The sequence below is a fragment of the Ambystoma mexicanum genome, chromosome 6q (assembly GCF_040938575.1).
Source record: "Ambystoma mexicanum isolate Mex_15411 chromosome 6q, UKY_AmexF1_1, whole genome shotgun sequence".
Taxonomy (NCBI): Eukaryota; Metazoa; Chordata; class Amphibia; order Caudata; family Ambystomatidae; genus Ambystoma; species Ambystoma mexicanum.
In genome coordinates, this window is record NC_090937.1 from 433,688,005 (window position 1) to 433,709,579 (window position 21,575).

A 21,575-nucleotide genomic window follows, 5' to 3' on the forward strand; every position below is an offset into this window, starting at 1 on the left:
AAGTTTTGAAGATGGTGCGTCCAAATCGGTTTGTGATAAGGTGCCCTCCTCGTCTTGCGAAGCTTCCATGAGCTCGGCGTCAGTCAAATCGAAAGCCGTAAAAAACTCATCTCCTTTATCGGAGTGAATTTGAGTGAAAACGGCTGGTGACACAACATTTCGTTGAAGGAAGGGCAGATCAAGTAAGGATAGTAAAGGTCTTTGTGGGAGTAAAGCGTCTTCTTTGTTTACATCCATGATTGCAATTGGATTTTCGACCTCGTTTACTTGGTCAGGCTCGGTCACGCCTGTGGCCACAAAATCTGTTACCGAGCTCGATGGTCTCATTTCATTGAGGCACTCATCGACAACAGTTACAGTTTCATTTAGGTCAACGTGTCCAGATGATAGTAGGCAAGTTGTACTATCGGAGTTGTCGAGAGAGATGGTCACGCTCAATGGGCCTGCAATTTCTGCCCCGTTCTCAACAATAGAGGTGTCTGTACTGGCAGGAAATAGGTCAGTTGATAAGCATTCAAAAAGCTTATTCTTAGATACGTGTGAAGGACTCTCGTGGTGACAGGATACAGTTTGTGCTGAACGTAAGTCCAAGCAGTTCTCAGGCACTCGTTTCCGTGGCATTGTGCTTACCTTCAAGGACTCGAGCGACGAGTCGGCTTTCAGGGTGGTCCATGGATTTTGCATCCGACGTTGTTGGATTGTCTTTCGTCGGGTGAGAGGGCCAGTGCCTGGAACCACCAGGCCTGATTGCGCCGTCATTGCGATCGCTAGGAGCCTCACAGCCTTGACCAGCCGTAGACTGACTCCGTGCTTGGGGTAAGTTTAAATAGAATAAGCCAACCGGCCCACCGGCACCAGCACCAGCACCAGCAGGTTTAAAAGCACAGCGAGGGAGGACTCCAACATTGTCCAATGCCTAATGTCCAACAATATTGCTGCAGCTCTTCTCAAAAAAAAAAAAGAAAAAAAAAAAGGATAGTCCACTGACTCTACGCTTGACTCCGCATATGTGAATTACCACGGGACCCCTCGCCCGCACCTCACACCTTGCCTCTCACCTCTCACCTCTCACAGGCGTAGCGTAGCAGTGTGAGGCTCCGGCTCCGGCAGGCTCCGGCAGGCGTTGTTTAGAGCTGCTGCGGGTAAGGGGGCACAGGAGCAACAACTCCGGCACACGCCACAAAGCCCAGCCGCCCTGCCGCCCAGCAGCTTCAGCTCTATCGGCTCCTCCTACAGCTCGCCCTGCCTCCGCCTCACCTCCGCTCAGTACGGTGCTCGTTGCTCGGTGCGATGCTGACTTCCTGATTAGAGGAAAGGACCTTAGAGGACTGTCAAGCCGCACCAGTGAGCCTCTCTACTCTCTCTCTCTGGCTCTCTCTCTGGCCGCTTCCGACAATCTTAGCCGTGCAGTACTGCAGAGGAATCACATCTCACTTTGCAGGGGCCCCTGTCACTCTCTGATCCCGGTAGCCATGTCTTCGTCTAGTGATGTGACATCAATCTTGAGGGTCCCTATTCGGACGCCATCTGTAGGATCAAAAGAAATATCGAGGCTTAATATCACCAAAGATGAAATACGCCTGTCACAAGTTCAAAAGTACATGTATTTATTGGTCAGTTAGCTATCTGGCTCTCAATGCCTCGCAGTGTGTACCAGCAGACACCACGAGGGAAGAGAGTGCAGGACATTAAGGTTTATATGCATTTTCCACCGTCCCAGTTACATCGTCCAGCCATTTTCGAGTTACATATTCATTAAGGTTTCGTAGCCAGTTCACATAACTAATAGAGATTCAAGCAATTATACATTCTTCAATGTTTTCCTCAAACACTAGACATGTTTTTCTGCACTTACAATACAATGGTAACATTTGTTTTCAAGCTTAAAGTTAGTCCAGTTTTAAGGAAAGAACGCAAATATTTCTGCAAAGGTACACGGTTTCAGCTATTGAACATTCTGTTCCACTGTTTGAACTAGGATGATGCTATTGATACAGACAACATCTAAATTACTGTTCAGTTCAACTCTAGTTTAGCTCCAAGGTTGCTCAAGTTAATCAAAATGGCAGATGATTTTATAATGGCGGTGTAGTCAGACTTATTCAGGTACATTCAAATGTGATTTACAGTATGATGCGAATGCGCTTAGGCCAATGTTCGTTATGAAGGGCTATAATATGAAATATACTTTAACAAGATGTCCCCCCCTTGAGAACTGGCCATTTTGTACATACCCTTGGCTTCTGCATACGTGTGCACTCTGCCCTGTCATACCACATATCCAACATATAGGAGGACGCTGTCTGAGTAGTCCCCCTTGGTTGAATCCTCCTTGCGCAATCTGATACTCATTCTGCGCATTCTGAAACCCATTTTGAGTGTTTTGAAATCCACCCCTTCCTCTGTAGCCCATGCCCCTACCTCCTGGTACAAACCCGTTCCCTCCTTGGTCCATCAGGCACTGATTATTTGCCTCTTATGTACTCACTGCTTGCTGTACTCCTAGTCCTTCTCTGCTTGTCAATACCGCCCCTTCTATGGCATATTTTGACAATTTCTTCTGAACTAACTTGGCTTCCTCATATTTTCTAGCATCGTCTTTATTCCTGTTTTTCTCCTGTAACAGCCGACAGTGATGGACTATAGTCAACTGTATTTCAGCCCATAGCTTTGCTTCTATTCTCACTTGCATCCTAAATTGCCTCTGTACCTGCTCAGGCAATCCCTGACATAAAATGTGGTAAAATACTGCCACTGTTTTTCCCCACTGCTCGCACATTTCAAGAGTCCAGCATTCCTGAATTTCCTGATTGTAAGCAAGCAGATCCTCATCCTCTTTCATTTTACATGTCATAATCGCACCTATGTTTGATACATTGGGAATCTGTACCCTGAGAGCTCTTCAGACATCTGCCCTACAATTATTAAATGGTGCTCCATTGTGTGCTGTATTTTGTGCCGTGACACTTGAATAGCCTGCTCTCGCCCACATGTCATTAGCTTTTTCCCTAAGAATAGCTGCTAGTAGACCCTTAATATCTCTTATTGATAAGATATTTCCTCCTGTCATTTTTTCTAACTCATAAATCCATGTTTCCACACCCGCCGTTAAACTGGGGAGTTTGCACCTTAAATTATCCTGTGACCATGGAATATACAGTGGTCTCGCCGCCCCCCCTTTTTTCCAATAAGGGAAACTGTATAAATCTCGATTTTCAGTTGGCTCCCATTGGCTGCCTATCCATAGTGGGGACAATGGTTGCTGATCACCTTCTTCCTGGCCATGACCTTAACCTGTTTACATATTGTGATGATTCTCTCTTCTCGCTATAGGATCGTCAATTAGGGCTCTCTGGATATGCTATATGATCTGGCATTCTTTCTTTAGGTTGCTGTAGATCAAACCATCTTACTTACTTGTCTGCCTGCATGCCTCCCTCGGGGGCACATGCGCCTCCTCCTTCTTCCCCACGTCTGACATATCTAGTCCCCAACTAGTGTGACTCTCATCCCCTTCACGCTTGTCTAAGGTCAGTCTACTTAAAGACAAGGCTCTATGCTCAAGACTAAATGGATTATTTACTTTGCTTCATGATTGGAAGACTAGGGCTTGATCTCCCTTCCCTCGGCTTCCAGATTTGCCACCTTCTCTTAAGTCCTGATAGGCTTTATCAATCCTATGTCCTATACACCCTATATCAAAGTCCTCTTCTAAGTTTTCTCTAGATGGCCCTGACGTTGCTTCCTGTAATGGGAGGAACCCTTCTATACTGCTCTATTGCATTACTGGACATGGCTCCATTAATTCTTTTTGAATGTGATCAATATTGCATTCCCGCTATCTTCTTTTTCGCTCTTATTCTTCATCTGCTTCTCTTTGCTTACTCGCTTCCCATCTAACTCTTTCCTCTTCCTTTATTATCTCGCCTCTTCTTACCCCTGCTCTTCTTTCTTCTTCTTCTCTTTGTATTCTTCTGTCTCTTAATTTCTGCACTTCCTCCTCTTCTCTCTTCCTTTGTTGCTTATCTTGTTCATCTATTGCTCTCTATCTGTTGTCCTACTTCCTTTGCTACTCTGCCCTTTCTTCTTTCATTTGTTGCTCCTCCTGATTCATCTGTTCTGGCCGCTGTCTGTTTCTTTTTTGCTCATCTTCTTTCAATCTTTTTTCTCATTCCCTGTCTTTCCTATCCTGTTTGATTTTTCTCTTCCCTTTGCCGATCTCCTCCCTCAATGCTTTACCCATCTAGCTTGAGAAATATCTGTCCTCCCATCCATTTGTTCTGTATGAGCGTTACTTCGTCATCTTGATCCTTCTCTCCTTTCCATCTCTTGTTCTCTCATTCTATCCCTGTCAGTACATTCAACTGCCCACTTTTCTCTTCCCTATTCTGTAAGACCTTAAAGATCTTCTCTTTTCTTTTAGTCTCCTCTGGACGATCATCACTACTATAAGCAGGCGGTTCGTATATCGAATTACTATACCCATTTGCCGCTTTCAGTTCCTTTAACGGATACAATCCTACATCTTTCGTGCTATCACTTTTTACCTCAAGCAAGGCAAGAGGAGCAGAAGACTTGACACCTTCCTCTTTACATTGGTTAAGCATCCAATCCTGAGATGGCAGATCCTCTCGCTCTTCCTGGTACACCTTCCAAAGCTCTAAAATAGGTCATGTTTCCTCCAATTTCTTTCCCGTGTACGCTGCGTGCAAGTATGTGGTCATGTGTTGCAATATTGCTTTCGACAATGATCCCCCTTGTGGCCATGGCATGAACATCTTATCAGCTATGCCTTTCACCCACTCTGCACTGTAGTGTTTGAGTTCAGTGGAATCAGTGGAACCCCCCTGGGTATTGTTCGAATTTTCACACTAAAAAATACACAAACACAAAGCAGCTAATTAAAAACTGGTGGAGATAGTGTGAGTGGCTTATGTGTTAACACAGCCCCTAATGGTCACTAACCTGATTACCAAGAGCATTCGGACTTGAGTGTCTGAGTCAAGTGTGATAACTGATATCTTGGCTACGCCGATGGCTTGTTATTTGTATCGGCCTACAAAGGAGAGACCAGTTTTGCTTTGTGTTTCTGTATTTTTTAGTGTGAAAATTCCAACAATACCCAAATGGGTCCCAATGAGTCACTCTCAAAATAAAGAAATCTTTCCCACATTGAGACTGATCCCCCGTCAACAAAATATCAGGGAAGTACCCAATTACACAAAACTACAAAAACCTACATGGGATTGCGATTGGGCTAAGGGGAGTATCTAAGTATACATTTTATAAGGGAATGGATTGTTATTGGGTCTCTATAGTCAGGTGGGCAACTCATGCCCTCCTTTAGTGCAAGTCATCTTTGATTGTGATTAGAAAAACAATATATCATTGGCTCTCAAACTATAAGGCCCTTCGTTATATGGCCCTCTACTATTGGTTGGCCTGCTTGTACCATTCCGGAACATTCTATTCTCTAGCAGCATGTAAGATGGTACTCCAGGTGCTGGTGGCTGGACTTGACCGTACCTCCCCACCCAATTAGCCCATCATCTCTCATCACTCTTACCTTCTGCCATTCAGATTGTCTTTGAACTTGGCCTTGTAGTAGTTTTTCTTCTCTGGGAATATAAGGGAGTGTGAGCACGATCTTATCAAGGTTCAGGCTTGCATGCCCACATCTATTTCCATCTTGGACTCACGTGACAGGAGACCGTTGAATTGACCCATTGTGTAGCATTTAATTGTTCTGAATAAAGAAACTTGGCACTCATTCACTCTTTACAACTTAACAAGGGATGCCTCGGCAACTCATGTTCACTGTTCTTCAAGGACTGATAACCAGTTTTGTCTGTTTTAGCCTTTGATACCAGGCCAAGCAGTCTTTCTTTGATCCATCTTCGAGCCTCAGCTTATTTCTTTGCTGCGACACACACATGCAACTATCAATCCTTCTTTCTCCATGGGTTCAGATTACCAAAATTGTGACATTGAATGTCCAGATTCTACATACATATATATTGGCAGCACTGCCTGCAGTCTATTCACTACATATAGCCAGCCTTTACGATTATAGTTATAAAAACGACTTGCATTTTCTGCAGTGCTTCTTCACACAGCCAAATCTTCATTCCACACATGAAAGTCTTCTCGATTCTCTACTTCTCCACCAGTTTCTGTAAAGGTCTATGCCTTCTTTTCTTTCAACATCCTTCTCAGTGCATCATGCTAATTTCTTGTGACGTCACCAGCATCTCCTTTTCACATTTTCACACTTCTTCGAGGGTCTCCCTCAGGAGACCATCATCTCTTCTGGGATACAGCATGTAGGGTTTTCTCAGTGGATACCTTGTCTCAAAAACTCTTCGAGTTATAGGTACCATTACTGGCGTTGCACCTGTCACAATTTCCGGTTTCCAACATATAGGTAAAATAGGGGTGGGATTTTCTGCAGAGGCATTCAGCTGCTCCTCTACAGTAGTGATGTCCCGAAGGTTTTGCATGGAGCCAATGACGTCACTACCATATAAGAATAATATACCAACTATAACTACAAGACCTCTGCTTCCCAAATTCATTAAGCCAATATAACAAACATAATTACTACTACAAATAACTGCTACGCTCATCATAAATAAACATACTTGAAGCACTAATAGCTGAACCACCTTGCCCTGCTGCACCCACCTCACCCCCCCACACGCCACCCACTCCCCACATAATAGCTTAATATTTTTTCCACACAAAGTACAACAATCTAGATGGAGAAGCACTGCCCCTGGTAGATGGGTGAGTGATTTCACCTTGCTCATCCTGAACAGTCACTATCAGCAGCCCTAGCCCGTTTTATGCAGGCTTCCTATACCCTGGCACCACCTTTTGTCCTGACTGACCTGGATGCAAATAGCAAAGACTAGACTGTGCATCACATTGTGAATCAGCCACTTCCCCCTCTACACACATCACTGCGTTTGGTGGCATCTTCCATCCACCAACTCCCTTTGGTGTCTTGTACAGAAATCCTCTTTTTGTTCCATCTAGATCCACCATCTAGACATATGTAACTGTTCCCCACCTTGGCCACAGTGGGTGGTGACATGAACACCAGCTAAGCGGTGCCACAAATCTTAGAATCCACACCGTGACCACATCACCTACACATATCTGTGTGCTTCTTCCTTGCTTACTCTCAGTACCATTGGTTTTCTCCATTTGCCTGTGTCGGGCATCCCCTACAATTGCCTTCAAATCTATTACTGAATGTACCCCACTCCCAGATTCACTGGTCTGAGTATGGTTTTCACCTTCCTTCCCCTCATAATCTCAAATGGATAATAGCCAGTGAGAGTTAATAATGTGCATATGTGTGCCTTAATTGCTGGGGATAATACCTCTTGCCAGTTCAACTTGTTTGCTACAGCTATTTGAATTGCTGCAGCTGATTGAATTTTACAAATCTATTCAACCTTTCTACTAAATAATTTGCAGCCAGAATATCCATTGATGTTCTGTGGTGTTTAAGGCCATTCTCAGTGACCAGACAACCCAGTACGCCTTCTGGTCAAAAACTCTCCTCATGAACGCAATTAACCTTCTTGTAGCAACCGTCTCTAACACTATAACCTCTGTCCACCTTGACGTGTAGTCTAACCTCACCAAAATTATATATGAGACCTCCCTTCAGAACAATAAGTGGTCCCATGATTTCCAATGCTACCTTACTTCAAATTTCATAAGGAATCTCTATTGGGAACACTGAGTTGGGGCAAGGTAAAACTACTTGTTCTGCGTCTCTCATTATTATTGTATAGTGAGTAATTAATAGAGTGGCTATGATGGCTGTGCCACAGTAGATGGTTGGTAACAGCCCCAACCAACCCATTAAATTTAAAACGCAAAGTTACAGGACCACAAACGCAGCAGATATTGTTAGTATAGGAGAGGCCAATGGCTCTTACCTTTTTAGAACTGAGGTTGAATACAAACTGGATTGCAAGCAGCTTATTTGAACAAATAAAGGTGCAGCCAGTGTGTCCTGAACCAGTGTTCTTGCTTCTATTGTCTCTGTGGATCAGAGCACAATTGAACTTACATAATAACTACCATTTTGCAACTAAATGTCCCACAAGATAGTAGGGTGAAATAAGTAATCTCAGAAACAATATCTGCCGAGCCTCACAACAAGATTAGACACGAGTAAACTAATTGATTTTATCTTTTGATTCTTTTTCTTTTCCTTCATTCCCCCTTCTCAGCATTTTCTCCCACTTCCACATTCCTTATGTGTAATATCATAAATGTTTGATGTGTTATAGTGTAATCATGTATGATCTATGCAATGCATGTTATTGCTTTTTTAAACTTTTATCTGAATTTTACTGATATATAACCATGATTGCCAGTCTTGTGAAAGACCAGTAAGGTAAAAACACCTGTCAGCAATTATTTGCAAAGGTACACATATCTGGTTGTTTTGAATCTCATTAAAACAACTTGATTTGGAGTACTATTGGGAACACTGGCTGTGGCCACACCACCTGAATTTTGTCACTCATTCTTTCACATTACTGTGCATGGTGGGCCACCACTATGACTGACTCATCCTCCTTGTAAGCATCTGACTTAGATGCCCTTCTTGAGCTATATTGATTAACTTAATTACACTGGAGGTATCAACTTGTCGCCTCTCGTAATTCCCCATGGTTCTTCTGCTAACTCATACAAAACTATTGCAAACACTTAGTCTTAATATCACTGTCACATTCTTTCAACCATTCTGCCTCGTATATAGCTGGTATGGTATTAGCTACTTGCACTTCGCTTCCACATTCTTACATTTTTGATGCAAGGGATGGTAACCTCAACACACAATCAACCACCACATTTCTTAGGCCTAGAACATATTCAACTGAGAAATTGTATTCCTGAAGTTCCACCATCCATTTAGTCATGCTTGGTGATAAGGAACTCAAACCCTTGGCTGTCATCAAATATGTGAGTGGTTTATGGTAGGACCTTACAGTGTATGGAATGTCCCACAGAAATGTGCTGAAATGTTTTGATACCCACCATACAGCTTGTGTTTCTCTATGACTGCATAACTCTTTTCTGCACCCCCTGAAACTCAGAATAAAAACGCAATGGTTTGATATTGCCATCTTGCCACTGTTTTTGGACTACCCCAACCTCACTTGAATATATTATGAGTAAAGTTTTGCGCCTAACATTGAACAACATTAATGATTGGATCGGGTCATTATCCTCTTGGCACCTCTCTGACCATACATTTAGACAGCTTTATCTGTGTACAATGGGATAAACCTTCCGCATACGCTTGGATAACATTGTGTCATTCTTAAAAACAACCTGAGTTGATCCTTTGTTTTGAGTGGTGGCTCATGCTTTACCACTTTGATTAACCATTCCTTAGGTCATATTCCGTTGGCATTGAAGGCATGCCCTAGGTCTTTTACACTCTGGAACTCTATTTGGCATTTTCTCAATTTGATTGTCCTGTCATATTTGCAAAACAGTTTGAAGTCTTCTGTTGTGTTCTTGTTTATCCTGTTCCCCCACCAAAATGTTGTCTTGGAAATAATGTACCCCCAACATGTTCCCAAATTAATCTTGCATGAGTCACTGACAAATAGCAGATGCTGACAGCAACCCAAAAGGCATGCTGAAAATTATGTATACATCACAAGAAGTTACAAATGACATCAGCAGGCATGACTCCATGTGCAAATTAATTTGATGATAAGTGGACGATAAAATCTAATTTTGAAAACCGTATTGCCAGACCCTTGGTAGCCAATAACTCATTTATATAGGGTTGGGAATGCCTGTCTAACCATATGTTGGAATATAGTTCTCATAAATCTACACACATTCTGACAACTACATCTTATTTATGCGCTACAACAACCAGCGATAGTCACTCCAATGATTCTATTTCTTCTATAACCACTGATGTTTAATTCCTTTTTAAGAGCTTCCCTAGATAATACATGTACACCCCTGACATTATGTTCTTGGTTTTGCCCCTTTTATGGTCCAATTTTTGTGTGAGAATCCATGTAGCCTTTTTGCGTGAAAACAGCTGGATACTTTTCTTTGTGTCTATCTGCGGACACTCCTTCTTTATGGTTCATGTTGTTGCACCCACCTCTCACACACAAAATGGGTACCTTCCTGCTTGGGAAAATTTGAATAGAGAAAAGCTGCTTACTCCTCCCATCCCTAAACTGCTGGCACCCTTGTGGGCTACATATATTTTTGCTTCTGCGAATTGCGCATTGTACTCGTTTTTTACTCATTTGTAACCTGACACCTTAATGGGAATGTGACTATACACACTAGGATGTACGTTAAGAGGCAACAATTTTGACTCATCCTTGTCTTAATTTATATATCGTTTTTCACGATATCATGGCATACAGTGACCCTGAGACCACCAACATGTCTAATTCCACACCATTTCCTCCCACATTGAAACTGTACTAGCAGCCCTTCAAAATTCCTTCCTACATCCTCACTTTCTTTTGTAAAATATATTTTTATTGGCATTTAAAAAATACCAGTAACAATGCTCATAAGTGCACTTCCACAAAGGCAATCAATCAATGCCCAAATCTTTCTCTCCTCCAATCCACCCCCTACCCTAACCAAGGTTTGATGATACTGTATAAACAAACATTTCATATGTCTCGGCCTTTCCACTGTGCGTCCTTACATGTCACTACTGCATAGGTGCCCATTCAATATCTAGGGCTTCCCTTCAGAAGCGGGCCAGCAATTTGTGGAAGGGATCGGTCTAGGGGCTTCCCTGTTATTTGATCTTGATCCATACGTATTGTGAAGGGAAACCATTCCATAGCTCTAGAACTATTCACATCATGCAACATTTCCTTTATATTTTCCAAATGAAAAAATTCCTGTGCCTTTTTGGCCCACTCATTTTCTGTGGGTAAATTAATTGTTAGACATGCTCCGGCTGCCACCTACAAATAGTGAGTCATGTGTGGAAGGCCAACCCATCTCTCCTCTTCTTTTTCCAAACCAAGCAGGATTAGAATCAGATCCGATTTCCTCTGAATCCCCTCGAGGTGTTTGACCCATCCCAACCGCTCTTTCAAATATTGTGTCAGCCTTTCACAAGACCACCACATATGCCAATAATTGACACATTCTCCACACCCCCTCCAACATAAGTGGCTGACACCCCGAAACATCCTCGACAATCAGACTGGATCATACTGCCACCTATGCAGTAACTGAATGCCATGAAGCTTATATTGACAGGCTTCTAGTCCCCATCAGTCAATAATATCTCTTAATCCCTGTTGCATTTCACCCTAGCCCCCCACACTTCCCCCTGCCTTCGCCCACATCAGTGCTGCATATAGCTTTGAAATGAGGCCCCTAGCACCCACTGTAGTGTACAGAAGTTTCTGTCAGAGTCAGCGCTCTCTGGAAATTACTTTTCCATTTCTTAGCCAACATGATAATATTGAGTGGTAAATATTTACATATGGACAGCTTACCCATGTAAAGGCTATTAACCAATTCCTAAATCAAGATAAACTCCTGTCCTTTCCTCAGCTACTCCATCCTTCCTAGACCCACCTCAAACCCTTCCTGAAATCTAAGATGATCTGGTACCTCTTGTTGGATTGGGGGAGCCCAAACATAGCTCAACGATGATGGCCAGGAAGTGACCCCTCTCATATTCCATTGTTTATTCAAAAAATCCCAATAAAAGCCCAATATCTAATGTCTTAAAAGTTATCACAGGGTTCTCTCCCTCGGCCTCAAAGCCATTCCCCAATTATAACCAGACCAGCCAATAGTTTTAGAGTCAGACCTATTGTTTTGCATCTTTTCTCCTCAGGCATGGTATCAGAAGCCTCATCTGCGCAGATCTAAAGTAGGTCTCCAAGTCTGGTAGCCCCACCTCACTCTTTTGGCAGGATAAGAGTATTATAAGCAATCCTTTGCTTCTTCCCGCCCCACAGGAACCAATTCAATCTGCCACTTGCCTCCTGAAACATCAGATACAGAACCCAAATGAGGAGCATCTGGGACATAAACAATACTTGTGGTAAGAGACATTTTAATGTGTTTACCCTGCCCATCCATAAAATCGTGAGTTTGGCCCAAACCTCCTGATCTTGAAACAACTGGGCAAAAAGCAGGGGATAGTTGACCTTGTATAAATCTGATGAGTGGATCAGCACCACCTCTGAATACTTTAATCCTTTCCCCTGAATCTCAACTGCAAGCGGGGCCAGGTCCCCTGTATCATCCTCAATTGCCTATCAAATTTTTAGGACTTTCAACAAGAATGCCAATAATGCCCCATACTCCTGGATTGATACCAGTGATGCCAGAATCGAGGTCAACAGGTTACAAACATGTAACAAAATGTCATCTGCATACATACCAAGCTTACATTCCACTAACCCTCCTCTAAAACCCTCAAACTCTGCATTTCCTCTAATGATATATGATTCATGATAAGTTATTTGTAACATGCTTAATACCCAGATGTTTCTAAGAGCGGACCCAGGGATCGAACCTGTGTTGCTCCATGTCGTCTTGCTTCCAAGGGGAGCATGTTGCTCCTGAACGATCATCCTGAGACAATCATTGCTGCCAATGGTTCAATACTAAATGAGAAAAGGAGAGAGACAGTGGGTCCCTGCATTGTACCCCTCTGCAGTCCAAACTGCCTTGACCTTTTCCCATTTACCATGACCCACGCTTTGGGATCCTTATATACTGCACAAATCCCGCTCAGATCACGGGCCCCATATCCTAACCTCTGCAGGATCACATGCAAGAATTCCCATGTCACCCAGTTGAAAACCTTCTCGGCATCTTGGGAAACCATTACAGAGTCACCTCTTAGCACCTCACCAATTCCATTAAGTGCAGGCTCCTCCTTAACGTGTCTGCCCCCTTCCTCCCAAGGATAAACCCCACCTAGTCTGTGTGAACTAGTTTACACATATACCTTTCAAAACGGGAAGCCAGAACCATTGGGAAAATGTTTTGGTCAACATTCAGCAGGGAGATGACAAGAGGAGCAGCAGGCTGGGTCCTTCTCCTCTTTATGGATCACTGAAATGATTGCATTACGAAAGAATCCCGCAGCATGCCCAGTATCTAAGATGCTATTCAAAGGTTTTACCAAATGAGGAAAGAGCTCCACTGAAAATCTCTTAAAAAGCCTCATCTTAAACCCATATTCCTCAGGGGCTTCCCCTGCTGGCATTCATCCAATGGTGGATCCAATTTCCTACGGAGTCACTGCGGATTCCAGTATCTCTGACTTTTCAGGGGTCAGGCATGGGAGGACCACTCTGTCCATGTAAGCGGGAATCACCCCTATTTTGCCTAGCTCTTATTTCTTTTATAACTTTGAATACAAATCAGCAACATTTTTGGTTATGTCCTCTGGTCCCATTAGCAACAATCCGTCAGCTGTCTTAATCCCTTTCACCCATCTCTCTGACCTCTTACTCTCAGTAGGGTAGCCAAAGGTGCACCTGGTTATTCACCTTTTTGTAATACTTGTGTTTCTGGAATCAAAGCTTCCTGAATGTTTCCCCCATTCCCAGCTTTCTTAGCTTAGTTCTCTTTCTGTTCAATGAACCCAGAAGGTTTTCTCCCTCCCCCGCTCCTTTCAATACTCTACCCTCCAGTTTTGAGATTTCCTCTCTGATTGTATTCACCAATAACACCCTTCCCTTGTTCTGTGGACCCCCGCTGACATCAATAACCCTCTCCAGTTTGCCTTAGCTGCATCCCGGATCATACTCATCCCAGTCTCCCTGGTGTTGTTTATCTTAAAAAAGTCCTGAATTTCCCATTCTCAAATTTGTATCATGAATCAGTGAAAAAAGATACATTCAAATTTGCCCACCTCTTGAACAATTTTTCAAGTGTAAAAGTCTCTCAAGGAGAGCTTATCCAGGTTCGGATCAGCCCACATATTAAAATTGCCCACTATTATAGTGAGATCAGCATCCTGAATCACTATGGAGTCCAAAGTTTGCCTACAAAAATAGATTTAGGGTTGCTTTACCACGGATGAAATGTCTGTGACAGAAATGACTGCATGAGAAATGTACGTTATACATAAATGTTCATACATTCTCTTGCGGACATCCGTGGTAAAACAACCCCAAATCCATACCAACACTAGCCCCTGCTCATACCCCCAACACACCCCCATCCCCCTACTTATGTTTCATTGCGACGCTCTGTGCCCCTGCGACGCTGGTTCCCTTTCACTTCCGTGATCGTGAACCGGTGCCACAGGGTTCTTCCTTTTTTTTTTTTTTTTTTGAGTGGGTCAGCTGCAGGGGTGTCCACCACAACCCCCGCCTTGTGTAACCTGCAACACCCCACTCACTATGCTGTACAGTATAGTGAGCGGGGGTTGCAGCGGACAACCCCGCAGCCTTTTTTTTTTGGGTCGGGTCAGCTGCAGGGGTGTCTCCCGCAACCCTCCTCACTGTACTGTATAGCAGTCCTTGTTTTTCTTTTCTTTTACCTACGACCAATGTTCTATGAAGCAATATTCCTACTCCCATTCCTAGATATCTCTGGAGGACCAGAATCACTGCCCTACCTGCACACTCATAATCTTGCGTTCTTCCCCATCTTCCAGTTTGTACATTAAATCTTGTGTGGTGGAACTCACGAGCCACCAATGCTCTCTTTGTGGGTGAGTTTGGCCCCTTCATATTGAGAGTCCCCAACATCAGGAGCCCACCCACTGGGCCAACTCTTTCATCCCACACCATTTTTATCAAGTAATTGGTCCCAATCCATACACATTTCCATCCTGGATGGCCAATGCCCCCTTACAAGATGGACAGAGGCCCAAATAAACTATACCAGGCTCATGCAGCCACACACCTCGACCAAACTACCCCCCCCAATTTCTCTAAACCCCCCACCCCGCCAAACCAAGCCCATCCCTTATCACCCCCACATCCCACCACCAGTCATCTCCTCCCCTCGAGCCACCATTCCTTGGAAGTCACCTCTAGGAATCAACCTCTCCACGAATTCCGCTCAAGCACCACTTAACCGGGGAGGGGAGTACCCAACTTCAACAATTTCCTTCACCTCTGCACTCTTTTATGCAGCGCCGGACCACAGGGCTTCCTCCTCCAATTCCCAAGCCCTTCTTCCAATCTTTCATCTGATCCAGTCGCCTCACCTTACGTAAGGTGCTGCAATGCCCCAGTCACCTCCTCACCAATCGTTATGCTATAGTATGCTACTGCATTTTTGAAGACCAATGCAAATGGGAAGGCCCACCTATAACGAATATCCTTTTCCGACAACCATTGTGTGAGCGGGCAACATTCTCTTCTCCTTGAAAGTGTGAGGGAAGAAAGGTACAGATAGATCCTTATTGTGTCCTGCCCTAGTCAGATTTGTTTCTGCAATTCAGCTGTTTCAAGGATCTCTGCCTTATCTTGATAACTGAGAAATCTCACTACTGCGGGACACAGGCCTTTGCTACTGGGGGATTTGACCTTGTGTGCTCTCTCAATATGCATTTCTCTTCTCCGTCATTCTCAAACATCTTGTTCACAATGACTTTCACTGTCTTCTCCACTTATTTTGGAGTCTCCCTTCCTTTCGCTCAGGCGAAAACTCCTAATGTTATTCCTTCTTTCTCTATTCTCTGGATCATCCACACTCAATACCATTTCCTCTGCCCTGGTTTCCAGATCCAGGAGCCCTGTGAAGGCAAGTCCCTTTTTACACACACTCCAAAATAAAGACAACCCGATAGGGAAATAGGCCAGCAGATAGCGTTGCAAGGATAACAATCTTTAATTATACAGAATTCAAATATCACCAAAGGACTCTGCTGCTTGAGAGTGCTCTGGTCTATTCAGTTACAAACAAGGGCTTAAAAAACATGACACAATATACAGTATAACTGGGTGCCACTTATTGGTGACACCCTGCACATGAGCCTGCTTCATAGGGGATGTCAGGCAGTAATTGGTTAGTTTGTGCCCGTTGGTCTGGCTCCATGTGGGTCAGCTGAGCTCATCCTCACGGTGAAGCTCGGGCCACACATTAATACATTGTTCCTTTCTAAACTAGACATGCTAAGCCTGAATATTAACTCATTGTGGTAGGCACCTGGGCGGCACAGGAAATGGTGCCGGGGGAAGGGAGGATAAAATACAGTCATGCTGACCCACACATTCAGGGCTTCATTGATCCCGCAGTTCCCTCATTGAAGGTCCCCACCCGGGCTTTTGATCTTTAATTTATCCCTCCTTGTACCTCGTGTTACAAGGGATATATTTTCAGGCTCGAAAGAAATACAACCGTGCACACTTAGATCTTCTGGGAACCCTGGATTTGTGTTGGGACAGGGGGTCACTTGCTTATAAGGGAATGCAGAGGTGTGGGACATCGAGTCAGTTGTGTGAGGCTGGCTCTGGACTGGCTGGGTGGGGGTTAGAAGCCTAATGGCAGTTTAGTGGAGATGAATGGATGCAGCACGGATCCTAGTATTGTCTCACGCTCTTGCTGGGTGCATTCCTTTAGAAGATACTAAATATTCGCAACACTGCAGGAACAAGGGGAAGTGGACTTCTGTGGGAACGGGGCTCTACAGAGTCAGTCTGCCTTGCAGGAATTAGGCCTTGTGAGCAGAGAATGTGAATCGTCTTATCCCGCCTGTGCCGAATACAAAATGGAGCCATGGGCTATGGATTTCTAGTGCCATACATCTATCTCTACGTGCTACGGTGCCTTTAAACGTTGGCTAATAGTGCAGATTACTCCCCATTATACGTTATATCACTTCATATGGTATTCACCTTACCTGGAAGCGCCTAGGGGGGGCGGGAGGGGCTCATTTCCATCACAACATTCCACTCTTTTGTTAATTCTACAGTAACAAATTCTCCCCCCTCATATTTCTGGTCGTTTGCACACATTTCTGCTATGCTCCAAGCTGACGTTCCCTTTATAGGTATCCATGCCCTGCACACATGTCTTAAACTTTCCCCCGCTGTGCATACTGTTTGGATGTACAGGTTGTTTATATGAATCTCCCATCCCCCGCCAAATCCACCCACACTTCTGTATAGTGTTCGGGATCAGGGGCGGTACAATGGTTGTGTGGTACAAGTTATTATCTACATCTGCAATGGGGATGGGGACCATGTGGTGTGTGGGGCCATCATCTTGCTCAGTTTGGATTTCCACCTCTTTCGTATCACAAGGTACTTTATTATTCCCAATAGTCACCATCATCATTGCACTATTAGGCACAGATTTGGCACAACATCGGAGACCTAATCGGCACATACAAAAGATCACCAGGATAACCACGATGATAAGGACCAGCATTTTCACCAATGATCCAAGCCATGATAGGACCCAGCTGAAGGCCAGGGTGAACCAGTCCTCTTTTTTGAGCCCAGCTTCTTCCTTCATTTTCACCCCCATTTCATGTACAGCAGCGATGACATGTGATAAATGTCCCATTTTCCGCATCTCCAGAAGGTTCAAATGTGCAACATGAACTCGCAATCTTTTTCCAAACACTGCCCTCCATAGCTATCAGGAGGTCCAGTACGTATCTGGTTTGCATTGTCATGTATCTAGGGCCCTTAATTCCACTGAGATGACATTGAACCCCTGTTTTGTATCGTTTGCCAGCTGAATTAATTCCCATCAAACTATCTGGAGCCACTTGCCATTGGCCCTTGTCTGGATAATGGGTACTAAGGATGCAAGAAATGTCTCTGCTGAATTGTTGAGCTTGTGTTCTTCAGGCAGCTCAGACGACTCGTTGGAAATGTAATTTGATGCTCTTTTTCTTCTGTGTAGTCGGCCAGTGGGCTCTCTTCCAGGGAGCCTGTCAAGGGTTGTTGGTGACTATGTTCATTGACCTTCTTGAGTGGGGGGCACAATGGGAGCTTCGAACAGGAATGCCCCCTTTAGGTGCCCTTCTGGCACAGCCAGCAGGACAGAATGCAGTGTTGCTATCGATCAGCAGACCCTCCAAGAAGGTGGGAGATTCAAGTACACTTACTGGCCGCAGATCCAGCAATAGTCCATTAGTGCAGCTGTGCTCTTCTTGAGGTCGGGCACCATGACAGTTTGATTGCATTGTTCATTTGCCCCAACAGCCACTGTCCCTTCACTAAAGAAACTAAGTTTGTATGTTTTCAGTGGGTGTACCTTCACTGGTTTCTCAAGGGCCGCGATCCAAGTTAGCTTTGTGATATATTCGGTCTATGTTTGCTCACATGTTTGCTCCACTAATATTACAATTTTCTCAGACAGCCCAGAAGTCCTTTGGCCCTGCATATATATGTTGCATCTTGCCACTCGTTATGGACATATCTTGTGCCCTCGATCACTAGATGTGATTCTTTGAGACAGTTAGGGTTGCAGGAGCTTGTTTTGCACTTTTGGGGATCAGGATTAATGAGTTCTAGATGGATGTTTCGTGCCTGGAAAGTGCCTTTGATCCTAAATAGTGTAAGGTGAATCAGACATTGGGACTCATTACGACCCTGGTGGTAAGGCAACAACGGTGCCGGTAGTGCTACTGGTGCCGTTGTTGCCTCACCGCCTCATTACGAGTTCTGCTCGCGTGGCCGCCTTGTGCGCCTGGTCAGACCAGACGTGCAGAGCGGCACCTGCTAGCAGAACAGGATGCTAACTGCGGTCCCGTCATTAACAGGACGTTGTTAGCATCCTCCTCATTGCCCCTATGGGGGATCAAATGGGAATGGGGATGTACCCGGTCCGGGTCTGGAAAATGTGAATTACTGGGCCCGCAAAGGTCGAAATGGCCCGGTAATAACCATTTATCGGGACCCGGGCCCGAGTTTGGGGGTAGCCATGCCGCTAAAAACGGCATGGCTACCTCCAAACTCGTATGAGGCCCATTGTGTTTCTATCATGGGTACTTCTTGTGGTATTAAGACTTTGGGTGCCCCAGACGCATGCAGTATTAAGGTGCAAACGTAGAAACTCCCATTAGTCGTTTGCCTTCCCATCACACACATGTTGGAGTACCAATTGTTCGAGTGTTCGGGGTGGCAAATGTCTCCCACCACATCTAATCTTGAGCTATGATATGTATCTGCAAAGCGCTTGCCTTCTCTTTCTGTCACTACGCAATGTGAACATTTTCCTTTCTGCAAAAATTTCTTTAGTACTGTTAACCTTACATAGGGTTTGTTTCACCCCTGGAATCAATAGTTTGAACATTGTATTATTGCATATTGTGGTTTGGGAGCTGCTACTATTCACAAGGCTATAATTATAATAACCAGTATCATTGTTGGCGTTATGAAAATCTCAGATGTTGCTGCTGACATACTCAGATTCCTCCTTTCATTCATCAGGAAAGGGAGTAGGGTCGATTTTAGCTTTTGTAGAGTACATAAAAAAGAACTAGGGACACAGGGTGGCATAGCAGTTACATGTAAAAGAGTTGCAGTAACATTTGAAATAATTTTTGTTTCAGACAAATCTAGGCTTGTAAGGTTTGAGGATGCACTTCTATTCCAGGTCCATTTGTTCCCATATTTCAAGTCCATTTAAGCCCCCCTTCTTTTAGATGGGTAGCCCAGTTAAAAGATGCCCCCAACAGATACCCAAAATAAACATACATATTGTGAACAAAATCGCTGTAAAGTGAAGGCCACAATTATAACTGTAGGCCCTAGTAATGCTAATTATACTTCTACTGTTGTCTACATTTGAATAATCTCTTAGTGGTGCTATCTCCATCATCATTGCACCTGCAGAAATTGGAAAAAAACAGGGTGGGTAGGAGATGGGGAGGGGAAAAGAAGAGCAAGAGAGAAAGAGAGAGAGAGAGAAAGAGAGAGATAAAGAGAGTTTTAGTTTCTGTAGCTTGTGCTCTAGCAGCAATGGATGTATTGTACTTGTTTTCACATGCGCAAATATAGTCAGCATAGAGCTACTGGTTTGAAGTAGTGTTGTTGCTTTCTATCTGGGCATCTGGTGTGGTGTTCGGTGGTGCCCTACGAACATCAGAAATCTGTATCCAATATCTCAGTCCATTTACCTTCACTGCAAGAGGGGTGAAAAACACCACTTCATATGGCCCATGGAACCTAGAGGTGTTCCATTTTCAAACGAAGCTTCTGGAAAAGACCCATTTCCCCAGCAACAATGTTTTGGTTGGGTCTGCCAGTGGGGTAGTTGTAGTCTCTCTGTCCTCCGTGTGGAGTGGTGCGATTTGTTTCAAGATGCAGCTGATCGCACGTGTGAGTTGGGTTAGGTAATGCTTGAACTCTTCACCCAGGATCGTAGCTGCTCTATGAGCATCTGATGCTCTTCTTACTGGTGGTAGTTGTGTTTGCATGCGTCAGCCAATCTCTATCTCGTGCAGGGACAGGTGGTGGTCCTTACTGGGCTCTGTCGCAAATGGAATAGTGCCAGGGGCAGGCAATACACCCAATTTGTTTTCAGGGTGTTGCATAGTTTGCAAATTCTGCTTTTAAGGAGGCTGTTGATTCTCTCCACCACCCGTTTGCTTGTGGATGGTAAATGGAACACATATGGTGTCTAATCCCCAGCAGAGTAGTCACCTCCTTGAAGAGTTCATTGAAAATATGTGTCCCGTTGTCTGATCGTAGGACATCACACACTCCCCAACAGGGGAAAACTTCTCTAACAAGTAATTTTGCAGCACATTTGGTTTCTGGGTGGGCACATGGGCCAGCCTCAACCCACTGGGCACACCACCCATGTCTGCATAATCATGTGCAGCTCATGGACAGGACCCACAGGGTAGGCCAATATCCCTCTTAGAGTTCTCAGTGTCATTCCTGTGCTGAACACTTGGCATGCTGTACACTGGACCACCATCTTTGCCAGGTGCTCCTGTAAATTTGGGGTAAACCAACCTTCCTGAAGGTATGCTGCAATGTGATGTTTAGAGCTGTGAGATGGAAAATGTAACTGTTCAAACGCTGTTTATAGTAACTCTACGGGAATCACTACTCTTCCTCTGGCCTGCTGTCTCCACAAGGGATCCATGGACGATTGAATGCATCCATGTTTGAGCCATAGGTTCTGTTCTTCTGTGGGTGCCCTGTGCTGTAATTTGATAATTTGTGCTCTAGGGAGGGTTGTGTATGCATCTGTGCAATGCTCTGTATTGGATGTGGCCATGACATATTCTGCTGATGTTGGTACTGGGAGGTATAGTGCCTCCTTGGCTGCCTCAGCGGCTGTGTTCCCACTGATATTTTGTCTCTGTTGTGGGTGTGCGCTATGCATTTAACGACCAACACCACAGAGGGCTCTGCGAGATCCATCTTCCCACATACTTCTTATGATTCTTTAGATACAGGAACTTCGTCCCCTCAGGTGCATGGATACTGGCCTTCACAAAGTCTCTGATTTCTTCATCTGTCAAGTCTTTGGCCTTCCATCCTGCTTCAACGTCAATCATAATCTTCATCCCTGTGGCTTTCCTGGCTGTTTTCTTGCATTGGGAGATTGTTATCTTGATCACACAAAATCCAAGC